Source organism: Mesoplodon bidens (assembly GCF_964165515.1).
Source record: "Mesoplodon bidens genome assembly, chromosome: 16".
Taxonomy (NCBI): domain Eukaryota; kingdom Metazoa; phylum Chordata; class Mammalia; order Artiodactyla; family Ziphiidae; genus Mesoplodon; species Mesoplodon bidens.
The window spans coordinates 34962880-34981527 of record NC_138173.1 but is presented as its reverse complement, the minus strand read 5'-3'; the positions used below and the strand labels follow the sequence as shown (position 1 = coordinate 34981527).

The window sequence follows — 18648 nt, the reverse complement described above, 5'->3', positions numbered from 1 at the left end:
TATGAGGGCTCTAGAAAATTGAATTAGACATGACAAAAAGTTTTAGTACAATGAAAATGTAAGCACAGGCATTTAACTTTCCTTTTATCAGTCATCTTCTCCTCACCTCAGGTACACACACACACACACACACACACCTCCAGAATCTTGATTACCATTGAAATATAAAAGTAGTGGGAAAGCTGTATTAGTTCAGTTCTGGAACCTATAATATGTCACATCTGAAATTGACATGAAATATCAAGGGATTTCCACCAGGTAGAATGCAGATAGGGCCTGAATGAAGGAAGAACTGAAGGGGAGTATCATGCAACCCTATGAAAGAACAGCATCCTTAGGATTAGATGGAATCCTTGAAGAGCTCTGTTCTAACACCTCCTTACCTCAGAAAGGGCAAAAGCAGACAGTGTCTCATGGGTATGGTTGCCAGACAAAATATAGGATGTCACGTTAAATTTGACTTTCAGGTAAACAAAAGATTTTTTTTCTTTGTATAATTATGTCTCATGCAATATCTGTGACATATGCAAAGAAAGTAATTGTTTATCTGAAAGTCAAATTTATCTGAGCTGCTGTATTTTTATTTGCTAAATCCGGCAGCCCTACTCATGGGGCAACCACAAACAAAGCTTGGGGCAGCACTCTGACCCAGACACCTAAGATAGACAGAGGATAGACATTAATTCAGCTTGTTATTGAGCAAGTGGCCATGTCAGAACAGAAAAGAATAAAGAAGCAATGTTTCTGCATAGAGGAGGGGCTCCCTGCTGAAGCTGCCTGTTACCTTGGCTCCATCTCCTTTCTCCAAAGACTGAAGGTTCTCCGAAGAGTTCTTGTAATTTTACAGTAAATATAATCTCCCTTCACCTTGATATAAAGGTTTCAGGCTGAACCAATTTCAGACAGAATCTCTCAATGTTTACTTTACCATGAGTCAATACTGTGTAACCATGGAACTCCTCCTATAAGAATGAGCAAAAAAAAAAAAAAAAAAAGACTAAAACACAAAATCCATTTTGAATAATTACTGAATTCCATAATGGGATCAACTAATAGCAGAAATAATACTAAAACTAATCAAATTAGTGAAGCAGAATATAAACTTAAGAAATATTTTCAGGATTTCCCTGGTGGAACAGTGGTTAAGAACCTGCCTATGAATACAGAGGACACTGCTTCGATCCCTGGTCTGGGAAGATCCCACATGCCACAGAGCAACTAAGCCTGTGCACCACAACTACTGAGCCTGCACTCTAGAGCCCATGAGCCACAACTACTGAGCCTGCAGCCTGCAACTACTGAAGCCTGCACGCCTAAAGCCCACGCTCCACAACAAGAGAAGGCACCATAACGAGTAGCCCATGGAACGCAATGAAGAGTAGCCCCTGGTTGCCACAAATAAAGAAAGCCCACACACAGCAACAAAGACCCAACACAGCCAAAAATAAAAATAGTGAATAAATAAAATTAAAAATAAAAGAAATATTTTCAAAACTTACAGGCACAGAGAAGAAAACTACAAGACTTGAAGTATAGATTTAAGACATCCAATTTTTGCAAAATAATAACCTCATAAAGAAACACCAGATCATATGGTGCAAAGTAACAGACAAGGGAAAAGTAGAAAACTTTCCTGAGATGAAAAAAAGTATTCAGTCACAGATCTAATGAAGGGAAGGCTTCAAGGAACTAAAAAGAGCCTTGGCATTGCTGGTTTCTTTTTCAAGAATAAAACATAAAATGTTATATGTATTCACACACAAAAAAAATTAGTTGTTAATTAAACACCAAAAACTAAGCTGTTCTTACTTTCCTCTAAAGCACAGTTTGAGGTAGTAATCACCCATAGAGCTTTGAGCAGAAAGGGTTTTTAATGCAAGAATTCTGTCCCCAGTTTTTCCTGTAATAAGGAATCAGAAAGACATTCTCAGACATGCAAGGACTCAGAAAGTATACTCCTCACATACTCCTCCTGGAATAATTAACTAAAGATATTTTGCAGCTAACAGAAGAAAAAATAAAATAATTTAAAAAATAAAAAAGTTATTATGTGAGATTAAAAGTGAGCAGTGAAATGGATAATCATAGTTAAGCCTAAATGATTATTTCTAATATGGTATTAAAGTTTAATGCAAATATCAGACATTATCCTAGAAAAGAAAATAATAGATTGCATCAAATCATTAATTTTATAATTATGATCTATGTCTAAATCCTATACTCTATAAATTAAAAAAATAAAAATATAAAAAAAAAACAGTTTTTAAAAAGTGGGGATAAAATTTCTCATCTCACACCACATGGAAACCTAAGTTATTATGCTTATAAAAATGGCTTAATTTTTTTAATTATAAATATATTCACTAATAATCTGAAAATAGAAAATATATTCCAATCAGGTAAAATTAGCATCAGAATCTGAGAAAAAAATATGTAAAGAAAATGCATTGTCAAATATAAATGATGTCAAAGTTTATGGGTTAAAATAATAATTCAGTCCAATTCTGTCTGTAAAGAGCATGGAAATCACCACATTGTCCTAACAAGTAAAAAGCTGAACAGATTTTTTTTTTTTTTTTTACTTTTTCAATCCATAAGAGAGGGGAAGACACAGGGACACAGGACAAAATGTCATCCCAGGACTGGAGAGACTGAAAGGCAAATGCACGGAGTTGTAGCTTCCCAGAGCAGAGATTCATGAGTGGAAACTGCCACGGGAACTACTGTGGGATAGAAAAGCTGGACTGTGATTGATGAATTGCTGGAGGTTCAGTGTGAATATTGAGTTAAAAACTCTAGGGGACACAGTCATAGGGGAGTCCCACAATATTGTGAAGTTTACCTCCAGGAGCTTGACCAGGATCCCAAAGTAAATATCAGAAAATCCCCATAGGCTTCTGATTGGGGAAGGATAAATGAACTTTTTGGAATATACAAGAGCACTGTGTTCATCTTTTTTTTAATTTTAATTTTTATTTTTTTTGTGTGTGGTATGCGGGCCTCTCACTGTTGTGACCTCTCCCGTTGCAGAGCACAGGCTCCGGGTGCGCAGGCTCAGCAGCCATGGCTCACGGGCCCAGCCACTCCGCAGCATGTGGGATCTTCCCGGACCAGGGCACGAACCCGTGTCCCCTGCATCGGCAGGCAGACTCTCAACCACTGCGCCACCAGGGAAGCCCGTCACTCACTTTTTAACTTGAGTTTTAATTTCTAAATGTCTTTCCAAACACAAAACAGAGGTGGGAAAATGGTATATGGGAAGCTGCAGAGATGAAATAAGCATATTCCATTCAGCGTAAAGATGAATATCCAAATAACTTCTTCATAGCTGAAAGTGTCCAAATCCACTGTCTTCATTTTGTAGTCAAGGCTTCCAGAAAAATATGCTAATGGATTCCTAATTACCCAAATGCCCCATATCTGTTTCAGTAAGTATCATTATATATTATGGCCCAGCCACTCCGCGACATGTGAGATCTTCCCAGACCAGGGCACGAACCCATGTCTCCTGCATCAGGAGACAGACTCTCAACCACTGCACCACCAGGGAAGCCCCACTGTGTTCATCTTAACAAGTTCTGCCCTCAGGGGAAATCAATTAACGAGAGTGTAACATGCCTGAGGTACAGTTGACCCTTGAACAACACAGGTTTGAACTGTGTGGGTCCACTTATATGCAGATTGTTTCAATAAATACATTTAAAATTTTTTTTGTAGATTTGTGGCAATTTGAAGAAACCTCCCAAAAACAGACATAGCCTAGAAATATCAAAAAAGAAAAGAAAAGAAAAGAAAAAAGGTATGTCATGAATGCATAAACTACATGTAGATATACATATAACATATAAAATAAGTATTGTTTATATTATTGCTAAGGTTTCTGGTCAATGGTAGGCTATTAGTAACGTTTTAGGGAGTCAAAAGTTTAATGTGGATTTTTGACTCTGCAGGGGTTCAGCACCCCTAACCCCTCATGTTGTTCAAAGGTCAATTGTAAAATCAAAGCCTAATTGACCAAGGCAAAAGAAATACCCAACTCCAACCCATTCTAACCATCATGTCCCGCCTAAGGGTGGAGAAGAAAAAACTGAGAAACACTTTTCTAGAGTCATAGGCTCACTCAAAGACTGAGACCAAATTATAGAGCTAGAGAATACTCCCCCCAATCTCACCACCATGTTACTAAAAGCCTATTTATAGAAGTTCCTTTTAACAGTACATCATATCCAGCTAACAAAAAATAATTATAAAGATTACTGGTCAAAATGGCAGAGTAGGAAGACCCTGAGCTCACCTTTTCCCATGGGCACACCATAATTACAACTATTTACAGAGCGACTATCAATGAGAATGACCTGAATTCTAGGAGAAAAGATTTTCTACAACAAAATATATAAAGAAGGAACAACAATGAGACAAGTAAGAGGGGAGGAAGCACTGTATAGTCAAGACCTACAACCCTGGTAGGCAACCCACAAAGAAAAGGATAATCACAATTGCAGAAGTTCTCCCCAAGGAATGAGGGATCAGAGCCCCACATCAGGGTCCCTAGACCGGGGGTCTTGCCTCGGGAAGATAAAGGCCAGATATCTGGCTTGGAAGGCCACCTGTGATTGCCTATGGGAGAGCTGAATGGCTGTAGGAAACAGAAACTCTGTTCTTAAACGGCACATGCAAAATCGCACATGATCTGAGTCCCAGCACAGAGGCAGTAATTTGAAAGAAGCCTGGGTCAGACCCACTTTCTAATCTTGCAGAAGCCTCCCAGGAAGGCAGGAAGCCACTGAGACTCTCCCTGGGGACATAAACACTGGTAGCATCCACTTCTGGGAGCTTGTTCTACCACAAGGACACTGGTGCTGGCAAGTCCCATTTTGTACTAGTCCTCCCTCTAGCCTTTTAATGCTGGGACCTAGCCCCACCCACCAACCAGTTAGTACCCAGACCAGGTACCCTAAAGTCCAAGCATCCAGTCTCATGGGGACACAACCCCACTCACAAGTGGGCTGGCACCAACCCCAGCCTCCCACAAGGCTCCCAACAAGTTATCCCAGCACCCAGCACCACCTACCAGCCAGCCAGAACCTGGAACCCAGAAGGCCCTGGGACTACCAGGCTACACAGCCAGCTATGCTGGAACCTGTGCCTCCCAGCAGCAAGACAGCCCCAGCCCTCAGATCCCCTGGGTCCAGCAACCAGTTGCCCCAGGACCCCCTGGGCCCACAGCCAATCATATCTGGACGTGGCCTCACCCACCAGCAGGCCAGCAACAGCTCTGCAACCCCTGGCCCTACAGCCAGCCATGACAGGAACTGGCCCCAACCACCAACAGCCTGACACCAGCCCCAGGACTCCCCATACCTTGTAGTCAGGTGTACCAGGATCCATCCCTGCTTAACAGCAACTGACAGCCTTCACACAAGGCAGGGCCTGACATCTAACTGGGCCAGCACCCAGCTCCTTCTACCAGCTCACCTGCAGTAGTTTGCCCCACCACAACAGATGGGCTGACTCAGCTCACGTAGGGGGCACTCCTAGATCATATAACTCTAGAGACCAGAGGTAGTGTGCTGTTGGGCCCTATAAGACATCTCTAACATAAGGCCATTTCTCCGAGATAGGAAACATAACAGACCTACTTACTACATACAACTAAACACAGAGAAGTAGGCAAAATGAGGTGACAAAGGAATATGTTCCATACAAAGGAAAAAGATAAAACCTTAAAGAACTAAGTGAGTGGAGGCAATTAAGCTACCCAATAAAGAGTTCAAGACAATGATGGTAAAATGCTCAATGAACTCTGGAGAAGAAAGGATAAACATAGCTAAAAGTTTAACAAAGAGTTAGAAAATATAAAGAAGAACCAAACAGGGCTGAAGAATATAATAACTGAAATAAAAAGTACACTAGAAGGAATCAACAATAGATTAGATGATACAGAGGAATGAATCAGTGAACTGGAAGACAGAGTAGTGAAAATCTACCAAGCTGAACAGAAAAAAAGAAAACAAAAAAGGATTAAAAAAATGAGGACAGGGAGTGGCCTAGATAGTTTAGTTGGAAGAACCTGAGCTCACTCCTCTGACAGGTACACCAAAATTACTAATATTTACAGAGAAATTATTTTTTTAAGTTTATTTATTTACTTTTTTATTATTTTTGGCTGCATTGGATCTTTGTTGATGCTGGCAGACTCTTCTCTATTTGTGGTGAGTGGGGACTACTCTTTGTTGCAGTGTGGACACTTCTCACTGCAGTGGCTTCTCTTGTTTGGAGCACTGGCTCTAGAGTGTAGGCTTAGTAGTTGTGGCACACAGGCTTATTTGCTCCACGGCATGTGGAATCTTCCCGGACCAGGGCTTGGACCCATGTCCTCTGCATTGGCAGGCAGTTTCTTAACCACTGTGCAACCAGGGAAGTCCCACAGAGAAATTTTTGATGAGAAAGACCTGAAAACTAGTAGAAAACATCTTCTACAACTAAAGATATAAAGAAGGAACTACAACAAGATGTGTAGGAGTTGTGGAGACACAGTATAGTCAAGGCCCATACTCCAGGGTGGATGACCTGCAAATAGGAGGATAATTACAATTGTAGAGGTTCTCCTCAAGGAGTGAGGGATCTGAGTCCCACACAGGGCTCTCCAGACTGAGGGCCCTGCACCAGAAAGATGAGCACCCAGAAGATTTGGTTTTGAAGGCTATTGGGGCTTATGTTTTGGAGAGCCACAAGGCTGTAGGAAATAAAAACTCCACTCTTAAAGGGTGCAAACAAAACCTCACATGCTCCAACACTCCAAGCCAAACAGCTACCTGGGCAGGGACACAGCTTCACCCACCAGCAGGCCTGCTGCCTAAGACCCCTAAACTCCCAGCTTCTCCAGGACCTGAGATTATCCACCAGAGTGGACCTGGCTCTGGTCACCAAGTGCACCTGCACTAGCCCCAGGATACGCAGGGCCCTGCAGTCAGAGAATGTGGGACACAACCCTGCCCACTAATGAGCTGGCACTAGCCCTGGGACCAGCCTTACCCACCAGTGGGAAGGCACCAAACCCAGGACAACCTGGATCCCACTGTGTCTACCAGCTGGCTAATACAAGCTCTAAGACCACCAGGATTCTGGCACCAGAGACCCTGGACCTGGCTTTTTCCACCAGTGAGCCAACACTAGACACTGGATGCCCTGGACACTGGTCCCACATATCAACATGCCAAAACCAACTCTATGATCCTCAAGGTCATGCAGGCAGGAACTCCGAGATCTGGCTCCACCCAGTAGTGGCTGACACTAACCCCAGGACACCTGGACCCTAACACTGCCCACCAGTGGACTGATGCTAGATCTGGGACCCCAGGTCCTGCAGCCAGAGACCCTCATATCCAGCTCTGCACATCAGTGGGTAGACACCAGCTCCAGGATCCCCTGGTCCTGGTCCCACAACCAGTGGGTTGACACCAGCGCCAGGACTACCTCAGCTTTGTAGCCTGCCATGTCAAGACTCAGCTCTCCCACCACCAGGCTGACACCAGCTTCAAGATACCTTGGGCCCCTCAGCCAGCTACCCTGGGATCTGGCCACACTCACTGTCAGAATGACACCAGCTTTGGGACACCCTAGACCAGTGGGTAATAATTAGAACAGGGACCTCCTCCCCAGAGCTCCACAACCATCCACCTCATGATCCAGCCCCACCTACCAGCACCTGGCAGTCTTCTCACAGGACAGGGCCTTGCAACCAATCAGAACAGGGATGAACCACGTCTATAAGACAGCCCCCAGTAGTCAGCCCATAACAGAAGGACCCATGCAACATATGTAGGGGGTACCCCTAGAGCATATAGCTCTGGTCACTGGAGGAAAGTGTGCTGTTCAAATGCATAAGACATCTCCTACAAATGATCACTTTTCCAAGGTCATGAAAGGTAACCAACCTACAAAATACATAGAAATACAAACAGCAAACTTAGGCAAAATAAGGTGACAGAGGAATGTGTTCCAAATGAAGGAACATGATAAAACCCCAGAAGAAGATTTAACTGAAATGGAGATAAGCAATCTACCTGCCAAACAGTCCAAGATAATGATTATAAAGATGTTCAAAGACTCAGGAGAAAATGGAATGAACAGAGTAAGAAGTTAGAAGTTTTTAACAAAGATTTAGATCATATAAAGAAGAACCAAACAGAGGTGAAGAATACAATAACTGAAATTTAAAAAAATACACTAGAAGGAATCAACAGTAGATTAGATGATATAGAGAAACAGATCAACAAGAAGGAAGACAGAGTAGTAGAAATCACTGAAGCTGAACAGAAAAAAGAATAAAGAATAAAAATAAGTGAGAACTGTTTAAGAGACCTCTAGGGCAACATCAAGTGTACTAACATTTCCATTATAGGGGTCCAGAAGAAGAGAGAGAGAAAGGGGAAGAGAACATATTAAAAGACTGAAAACAAAGAAGAAGTAAAAAAATACCTGGAGACAAATGAAAATAAAAACACAATAATCCAAAATCTATGGGACACAGCAAAAGCATTTCTAAGAGGGAAGTATATAGTGATACAAGCCTACCTCAGGAAACAAGAAAAAATCTCAAATAACCTAACCTTACACCTAAAGAAGCTAGAAAAAGAGAACAAAACCCAAAGTTAGTGGAAAGAAAGAAATGAAAATGACCAGAGCAGAAATAAATGAAATAGAGACTAAAATATAGAAAAGATCAATTAAACTAAGCTGAAAAGACAAAATTGGTAAACCTTTAGCCAGACTCATTAAGAAAAAAAGAAGAGAGAGGGAACAAATCAATAAAATCAGAAACGAAAAAGAAGTTGCAACTGACACCACATGAATGCAAAGTATCATAAAAGATTACTACAATTACTTGCCAATAAAATGGGCAACATAGAAGAAATAGACAAATTCCTAGAAATGTACAATTTCCCAACTAAACCAAGAAAAAGAAAATATGAACAGACCAATTAACAGTAATGAAATTGAATCAGTAATAAAAGTATGCCCACCAAACAAAAGCCCAGGGCCAGATGTCTTCAAAACTGAATTCTACCAAACATTTAGAGAAGAGTTAAAACCTATTTTTCTGAAACTATTCCCAAAAATTGCAGAGGAAGGACCACTTCCAAACTCTTTCTATGAGGCCACCATCACCCTGATACCAAAGCCAGACAAAGATACCACAGAAAGGAAAATTCAGGCCAACATCACTGATGAAAGTAGATGCAAAAGTTTTCAACAAAACATTAGTAAACCAAACTCAACATACATTAAAAGGAGCATACACCATGATCAAGTGGGATTTATCTCAGGGATGTAAGTATGAATCAACATCTTGCAACAAGTTGCAACATAGAAAAGTAAGATACAAAAATCTGTTGTGTTTCTTTACACTAAGAACGGACAACTGGCAAGAGAAATTAAGAAAACAATCGTATTTACAAGAGCATCAAAAAGAATAAAATACCTAGGAATAAATCTAAAAAGGAGGTAAAAGACCTGTACTCAGAAAACTGTAAAATGTGATGAAAGAAGCTGAATATGACACAAAGAGATGGAAAGATATACCATGTTCATGGATTGGAAGAATTAATATTGTTAAAATGACCATACTCCCCAGGACAATCTATAGATTTATGCAATCCTTATCAAAATACCAGTGGCATTTTTCACGAAACTGAAGGGAGGGGATGGACAAAACAGGTGAAGGGGATTAACACATACAAACCTCCAGTTACATAATGAGTTATGCAGATGAAGTATACAGCATATAGCGTATGGTCAATATTATAATAACTTTGTATGGAGACAGGTGTTTATTAGACCTATCATATTGTTAATTTCATAATGAACAGTATGCAACCGTCAAATCACTACGTAGTGCATGTAAAATTAACTTAATATTGTACATCAACTATATATATATATTTTTTTAATTTTTATTTATTTATTTATTTATTTTTGACTGTGTTGGGTCTTCATTGCTGTGCACAGGCTTTCTCTAGCTGTGGCAAGTGGGGGCTACTCTTTGTTGCAGTGAGAAGGCTTCTCATTGTAGTGGCTTCTCTTGTTGAGGAGCACGGGCTCTAGCAGCATGAGCTTTAGTAGTTGTGGCACGCAGGCTCAGCAGTTGTGGTGCATGGGCTTATTTGCTCCATGGCATGTGGGATCTTCCTGGACCTGGGATTGAACCCGTGTCCCCTGCACTGGCAGGTGGACTCTTAACCACTGCACCACCAGGGAAGTCCCCACATCAACTATATTTTGATAAACATTACATAGAGTAGAGGACTCCCTACAGTATTACTAGATCAGTTCTCCTTTACATTTGAGGGTAAGGTAAAATGAGAAGCTGTTTCTCAATACCACCCTCTTATACTGAAAGTACACTTGTTTGGAGAAAAAGAACACATGACCTTGTGCTATACAGCTTTATGATCACAGAAAAGACACCTGAGTCCAAGGGCAGGATGAGATATGGGAAGGCATGAGCATCCTACCCGTTTAACCGAGTCCCAATCTCTCTATAAGAAAAGGTTGAACCAGTTACTTCCTAAGTGCATGCATTAGAATCATGGGAGTGTTTTTATTAAACATGCAGAGTTCCTGGCCCAACTACTACATATTTAAAATAGTTGTATGGTCTTGAGCAGTTACTGAAATTTTCTATGTTTCAGTAACCTCATCTGAAAAATGAAGATAACAATAGTATCTGTTATTGGTTTGTTTGAGGATTATAAGGATTTTGTCTTGTTTCTCTTCTTCAAATGACTATTTTTGTCTAAAATTCCTTATGAGCTATTAAGTTTTAAAAATAGACTTAAATTTTTTATCATCATTTATTTCATTTAAACTTTGAAAAGTGGAGACTTTCGTATTTCATCATTTGCTTACATATGACATTGAGACTGTTGGTTTTCTTCCGCTGTCTAGCATTCTAAAAGTTAAATACAAATCACAGGGCTATCTTTAAAAGCTGTTTTAAGAAAATTCATAGTCAAGTGGCAGTTCCCTCAGGACCAGCCTCCCTTCTCACTGCCACAACTCAGATCTGTGCTGTATTTCTAGCAAAGGCAGCCTCTGGGTAATCAGGGGTCAGACAGTACAATTTGACCTGTGCATGACTGAAATGTATTCCTAAGAAGTAATAAGTAATTCGACCTAATTTGGCTTGAGCCTCTCATCAGCTGAGATGAGATTACCAGAGAACAATTATAGAGGGTGATTTGATGCCTCTGACCTACAGTCAGCTGGAGACTGTAGTTGGATCATCTCACCTATGAAATTTCCCTGAGGGCTTCCAGATGATGATTTTAAATGCTAATTACTACATGTAGTCAATGCTCTGATAAAATTGAGAGCATTTTGATTTATGATGTATATTAAGTAAAAGCAAGAACTAAACCCAGTAGATTTAAAAGATTTAAACATACTCAGAAGGTTTTGGCACAAAAAGAGAGCTGCAAAGACCCTTTTTTCAATAGTCATATTCATTTCAGCTCAGAAATATTTTCTACTTATTACTGCCAATGATACCACTGTAGAAGTTGACCCAATTCTTTCCAAATCTGCAGTTTTTCTTTTTTGTAAAATAAATAAATATATATATATATATACACATATATATATATATATACATATATAGAGATATATATAGATATAGATATAGATATCTTCTCCAGCTTGCCAACAATTCTGGCACAGTCAGAAGTAGGACTGGCTCCTATATAGGAGATTTGGGCATTTAAGGAGGTCCAATTCTGAGCTAAATAGAATTTGAAAGGCAGGGCCAGTCCATGGATCTTCTTCCTGAATCTACCTAACTGAAAGCATGTCAAAGAGGGTTCACAGATGGAGACCAGGAACTTCTAGCCACAGATTCACCCTACCCTAAATCTGGCCCTTTAGATTGTATATTCAAATATCAGAGATGTGACATAAGCCTAGGCATGTGTGTCAAGACAAATAGGATTCAATGAAACTCTGACCATTTTTGCCCTGTTAAAGTGCTCAATTACTTAGCATCTATAAATTTCAGCTTCTGTAAAAATGGAGATTATAGCACTAATTCTTCATACAGTTGTTACAAACACTAAATAAGTTAAGTGCCTAACACAAGGTGAGTACTCAATGTATACAAACGAAAACATTCTTCCTTTAATAAGAGTCAGCGTACCTGGGTTTGAGTTTTGGTTTTGCCATTATGTACTCTCGAAAAATAGCAGTTCAGCCTCTAGGTTTCATTTTCGTCATCTTCAAAATGAGATGGAAAAACTACATTAGAATTTTTCAAACTGTTTTAAGGAACTGTTATATTCCACAAAAATGCCTCAGAGGATATGACTCAGGTTTATCTTTCAAAAACAATGTTTAAACTGAAATAGATACACATGCGTATGTATGTGGGATATATATCCATATTTTATCATGTTGATGGAACCTAATATTATGTAAATGTTCTTTTTTGAACTTGTAAAATTGATTTACCTGGTGTTCATTTCAATTAGTGGGGGTTTCCATTAAGTGGTATCTGAAATAAAGGATTCATTACACTACTAAAGCATTTTGAATGCCACAGAGCTAATGATCTCAGAGGATCCTTTGAGTTTATGTTTATGAGTTTATGTTTCCAAATAACTGGTTTTCTTAAGTTCAACAGAATAAAAACAAATACAAATGTTCCTTACCATTCCCTTGATGTGCTAGATGTCTCGGTGTACTGTGCATTTGAAAGTCAGCATCGTTAGCATCTCTCCCAGATGTAAAAGAAATGCTCCCTTGGATCACTTTGGATGGTTGTTTAGCTATTTAGTCACAAAGAATATATGTAACATGACAATTAATGCAGCAACACATTCCCAATTAGAAATCTGAGGTAACTAAGGATTGCATATGTTCCTTCCTGCATTATTCAAAAATAATAATAACCTGGTGATGACAATCATCACTGCTCTATGGAAACCCCAGTCTGAGTTTCAGAGTAGGATTTATTTTAAAGAATGCTCTGGCCCAGGTTTTCTGGGTGATATGGATTACTGTCATTTCCACGTACACATGAAAAACAAAGACTACAGAACTGTAACTATAAACTGTTTTAGAACGATTTACATGTACCCAGCCAGTTGCTTAACTAGTCCAAAAGAAAACAGAATTGTCATTGTTTTTTAGTGGAAATTCTTTAAGAATGAAGTTATTCTTTCTCTTAGGGACTATTTTCATAAATCAATCTCTGTTTGAGTCCCTATGGAAAACATATTGCATTTATGATTTTTTTCTATGTCTTTTTGTTTGAAGACAAATGTGATTGATTTTATAAGACCAATTGTTTGATCAGATTAGTTTATTGAATTAGCCTTTTAAGATCACTATGATTTATTTGTTTTCTATGAAGTATTTATTTAAGTATTGTATTGTTGCTTATCCTTGTAAAATTTTGGAAGATTGAAGAAGGTATGTTAGTATACAAGTTAACATTTAATTATGATCTTGGATAAAGGCTATATAAATTATATGAGAAAAACACAATTAATTTTTACACTTAATAGGGCACATCATGGCCCTTTAAAAGCAGTTGATACAGAATGAAACAAGATGAATTGTACTGGCCTATGCTCAATAAAGTGAAATGTGTGAGGGGGTATCGAATTCCCCAATTTAAAAGCAATATGCATTTTTTCCATTGCTTAGGTTTACATTTAAGCCACCAAAATCCTCCACTGACCTAAAAGGTAATAATTCTGGTTCAAAGGCCAAGGAAATCAAATTTAGTTTCAATCAGATACTCATTAAGATTAAGCTAGTTACAGTGTATATTATAAAGAACTTCTCCATATTGTGTTTAGAAGGTAAAGATTAAGAATGTTAATTTGTATTTCTCTGGAAGGAAAGCTCTCTTCCAAGATTTAAGTTTGGCTTTTTAAAATATTTTGAGGATGCATTATGTACAAATGTAGGGACTATTTGCATTAAGTATTTGTTTCAAAGAGACAGAAATGAAGTCTCTCATGATCCCTGCTAAATTTCCTCTTTTGCACAGGCCTAATTCTTAGGACACATTCATTCATGCTTGCTGAATGAATAGGGAGAACTGACTGAGCAGAGTGGCATGGCAGCAGAGTGGCAATTCTCACTGTACCAGTATCAGCTCTGTGACTTTAACTAAATGGATTAACTTTTCTGAGTTCAGGTTACTCATTTGTAAAATGAGGATGATAATGCCTATTCAGATAATCATTGTGAGAATTAAAGAAATAACCACAGCAAAAATGTTAGCAAGTGCCTGGCAAATAACAAATATTTCATAAATGGTAGTTCTCACCATTCCCAGAAGGCTTTCCAAGTAATGATGTTTCCAAGAATTTTTATGTGTTCTTATTTCCTAATACATTTTGTATGATAAAATTTCAAAAATGAACTAGTCTCACTCTCCCAGATATATCAATAGAAATTTTCTCCTTTCATTTTTGAATGGATATAATTCTCTCTTTTCATTTTCAAAACTCTGCTGTCGATGCATATCTAATAATATAGTGATGTTAGTTAAATACTAGATACTCCTAATTCCACAAGCTTTCAAGTTTTCCTAAGATATGAGGATCATTTGCAACACTTAACTCATTCAAGCCAATAAATATTTCCAAAGATATATCGAACACACTATGTATCAAAATATGTAAACAAACTAACAAATCTAGAATGCACTATGCAATCATGTGACAAGTCTGCTCAGCTGTTGATCCAATACTAGCTGTTCTCTGCCTCTGAGTATATGGTAAATTCTGGAGTGGAACAGGGGAAGGATTGTAGGACAGTAATATTCTAGGGAAAAATGAGGTAGAAGAATTGGTTCTGCAAAAGATGCTGAAGATACTGCCATTCTCTCCCCAGTTTCTCCCACATTAGACCTTGCCAGGAATTTCCTCTGTGAGACATATGAGGTTGCAGTAGCCACAGTTTTTTTTTTTTTTTTTTTTTTTGCATGACTTGCAGGATCTTGGCTCCATGACCAGGGATTGAACCCAGGCCAACACAGTGAAAGAACTGAGCCCTAACTACTGGACCACCAGGGAATTCCACACAATAGGCCCAGTTGTTGAGAAGACTTCCAAGGATGATGAACAAAGCACAGTATCAGAATCTCCAACAATAGCTGCATAAGACAGGCATGGCCACATTGTGAAAACAACATTATTTTAAAGAGAAGTAACCTACTTGGAATGACCATCCATCTCAGCTTACCCAGAACCACCTTGGTTTTAGTACTGAAAGTTCTACATCCGTGGAACCCCTCATTTCCAAAGCAAACCAGAACAGTCACTGCCCTGCACATGTTTCTGCCTAGACCTGCCTTTCAACACGACCACAGAATATTGGGTCTACCTCTTTCTAATCATGTTTGCTCTTGACTGAAACTTTCACATGCAACATAGATTATAGCAGATGTATATTGGGTTGGCCAAAAAGTTAATTCAGTTTTTAAGTAAAAATAAAAGACACATTTTTCATTTTCACCAAGATCTTTATTGAACAACGTATTCACTGTTTTGTTCCACAACCTTCTGCCATTTTTCAGATAACTCCATAATTCCATCTTCCCCAAAAGTTTTACATTTTTGAGCAAAGAACTGTTCCAGGTGCCTTTTACAATCTTCCAGGGAATTGATATTTTTTTCAATTTTGTAAAGACTAAAATAAATGGAAATCCAAAGGTGCAATGTCTGGTGAATATGGACGATGAATCAGAACTTCCCAGCCAAGCTGTAACAGTTTTTTCCTGGTCATCAAAGAAACATGCAGTCTTGCATTATCCTGATGGAAGATATGCGTTTTCTTTTGACTAATTCCAGATGCTTTTCATCGAGTGCTTCTTTCAGTTGGTCTAATTGGGAGCAGTACGTGGTGGAATTAATCATTTGGTTTTCTGGAAGGAGCTCATAATACAGGTCTCCCTTCCAATCTCACCATATACACAACATGACCTTCTTTGGATGAACACTGGCCTTTGGAGTGGTTGGGAGTGGTTCATTTCACCATTCCACATTATTGTACAGTCCATTTTTCATCACCTGTCACAATTTGTTTTAAAAAAATGGAACGTTTTTGTTACATTTAAGTAGAGAATCACATACAGTCAAGAAGGGTTTTTTTACTTAACTCATGTGGAAACCAAACATCAAAGCAATTAACATAACCAAGCTGGTGCAAATGATTTTCATCACTTGATTTGGATATACTGAGTATGTCGGCTATCTCCCGTGTGGTATAACGTTGATTGTTCTCAATTAATGTCTCAATTTGATCGTTATCAACTTGAACTGGTCTACCCAACCATGGAGCATCATCCAGTGAGAAATCTCCATTACAAAACTTCACAAACCACTTTTGACACGTTTGATCAGTCACTGCACCTTCTCCATACACTGCACAAATATTTTTTTGCCTTTCAGTTGTGTTTTTACCTTTCTTGAAATAATAAAGCATAACATGCTGAAAATGTTGTTTTTTTCCACTTTCAATATTAAAATGGCTACACAAAAATTCACCAATTTTGATTTTTTTTAAATGCATGCTAATATGACAGCTGTCACAATACACTCTAACCAAATTGTTTTGAATGAGGTTAAAGACAACTAAAGTGCTACTAGAGCCACCTTACAGAAGAAACCAAATGAAAGTTTGGCCAACCGAATACACACAGGAGTGTGCGTTTTGTGGTTGTGAATTTTGATAGCGTGATGGAAGAAAGGGACTTATTTGGAATTTTAGGAAAGCAGACTCTTGCAGATTCACAATACAGGTAGAAAAATAGTCTGATCTGAACCACATTTTCCACTCATAGGAAGTACACTCAGGAACACATTGAAGAACCGAAGATATACTTTTGTGTGTGTGCAGGCACATTTGACACTCTACCTGAAGTGCATTTTTACATTATAGGTACAAAATAAAGGCATTATGGCACAAATGTGATATTTAAAGTACATTACTAAATTAGCCCTGAGCTCTGGGCCAAATCTGCTGACTAAACATGTTGCTTATTGCCAGTTAAATGATTTAGTGGCAAAGCCTTTGTCTTCATGAATGAAATCTTTTTTTTTACATCTTTATTGGAGTTTAACTGCTTTACAATGTTGTGTTAGTTTCTGCTGTATAACAAAGTGAATCCACTATATGTATATATATATCCCCATATTCCTGCCCTTTTGCGCCTCCCTCCCACCCTCCCTATCCCACCCTTCTAGGTGGTCACAAAGCACTGAGCTGATCTCCCTGGCTATGCAGCTGCTTCCCACTAGCTATCTATTTTACATTACATTTGACAGTGTATATATGTCAATGCTACTCTCTCACTTTGTCCCAGCTTCCCCTTCTTGGTTGAAATCTGTGTACAATTTCCTGCCAAAGAGGATAGAATTAGCTTGAAGATGAATCTTTGACCAAAAAACATCTGGAGAAATTACAGAGACTAGTGAGTAAACACGTAAGGCTCAGATGTGGAGTCAAGAAACTAATGAATCGGATTTCTTAGTTGCATAATGATCAGACGCCATCCTGTGAAGGGAGTTAAGTGGATGTTGGCCCTGCTGTTAAGAAACTGGACCCAATTTTAGTTTCACACCGTTCTTTTCCTAAGATTGTCTTCATTCTTATACGCTTGTAATTTTGTTGTATGTAATATCACTCAAGAATGTTAATGGACTCTCATTACTAGAACCACATTTTGGAGATGTGATTTAACATGTAACACTGAGCTGAAGAAATTTGATTATAAAGTACACTAGAATAATTCGGTCAATCAATTATGTCTAAATTGTGTGCAGTATAAAGCTCCAAATTTATACACAATGCATACCAATCATTTCCAGTAAGCTTACTACAAATGCAAAATATTAATGATTTTGGTGGAAGGTTACTCACTTTCATATGGTTGGGACCCTCTTGAAGAATACACAGATTTATATATGCCATGCTCTTTAGTGATATTGTCTTTCTGAATGAGGAGGATTTATATAAGATGACAGGGCTCTGGGACTTTTCTGACTCAAATACCAGTGGTATAAAACTCTCTTTTGGAGAGAAAATGTTAGCTACCACGCAATATTTATTTTGCACTTTCCAAAATTCTGGAAAATCTGTGCAACATACTAGAAACACAGGAGGTAACATGAGGCAAATTTTGCAAAGCAAAATGACCATACATAAAATACACTGTGAGATAAGTTTCACTTGTTTATTTATTTTAAAAGTGTATGTAAAGCATCTATTAAATGCTTAGTACAGTACAAAACACTGAGGATGATCAGGAAATATTTTTGCCCTAAACAGTTTGTGTTCTTGTAGAGAAGATGGAATATTTTTTGATGATAAATTAATTAAAAAACATGAATTAGTTACTATGAGAATTGAGATGTTAGATCTTCCTTCCTTCCCTTTTTTTATTCCTCCTTCCCTCCCTTCTTTCCTTCCTTCCTTTCTTTCTGCCATTTTCCTCTTCAGGGTTTTGGGGAAGATTTACTAGAAAGAGTTTCAGTTTTGTGATGGTAAGATAATGTTATATATGTATTTTAAAATTCAGAGTAAAAAATCTATTTAATGAAAGTTTCTTTCCCTAGAAGCACCTCATTTTTGCCA

At 38.5% G+C, this 18648-nt stretch overlaps 1 long non-coding RNA gene across 1 annotated transcript in view; it reads right to left on the bottom strand.

The window, feature by feature from the left end:
- LOC308629906 overlaps positions 1 to 12266 on the bottom strand; it is a 79516-nt gene extending 67250 nt beyond the window's left edge. The window contains exon 1 of the long non-coding RNA XR_014017735.1: positions 12194 to 12266. This is a non-coding gene — a long non-coding RNA (uncharacterized lncRNA). The remainder of the gene's footprint in view (positions 1 to 12193) is intronic.
- Positions 12267 to 18648: the final 6382 nt, after the last annotated feature.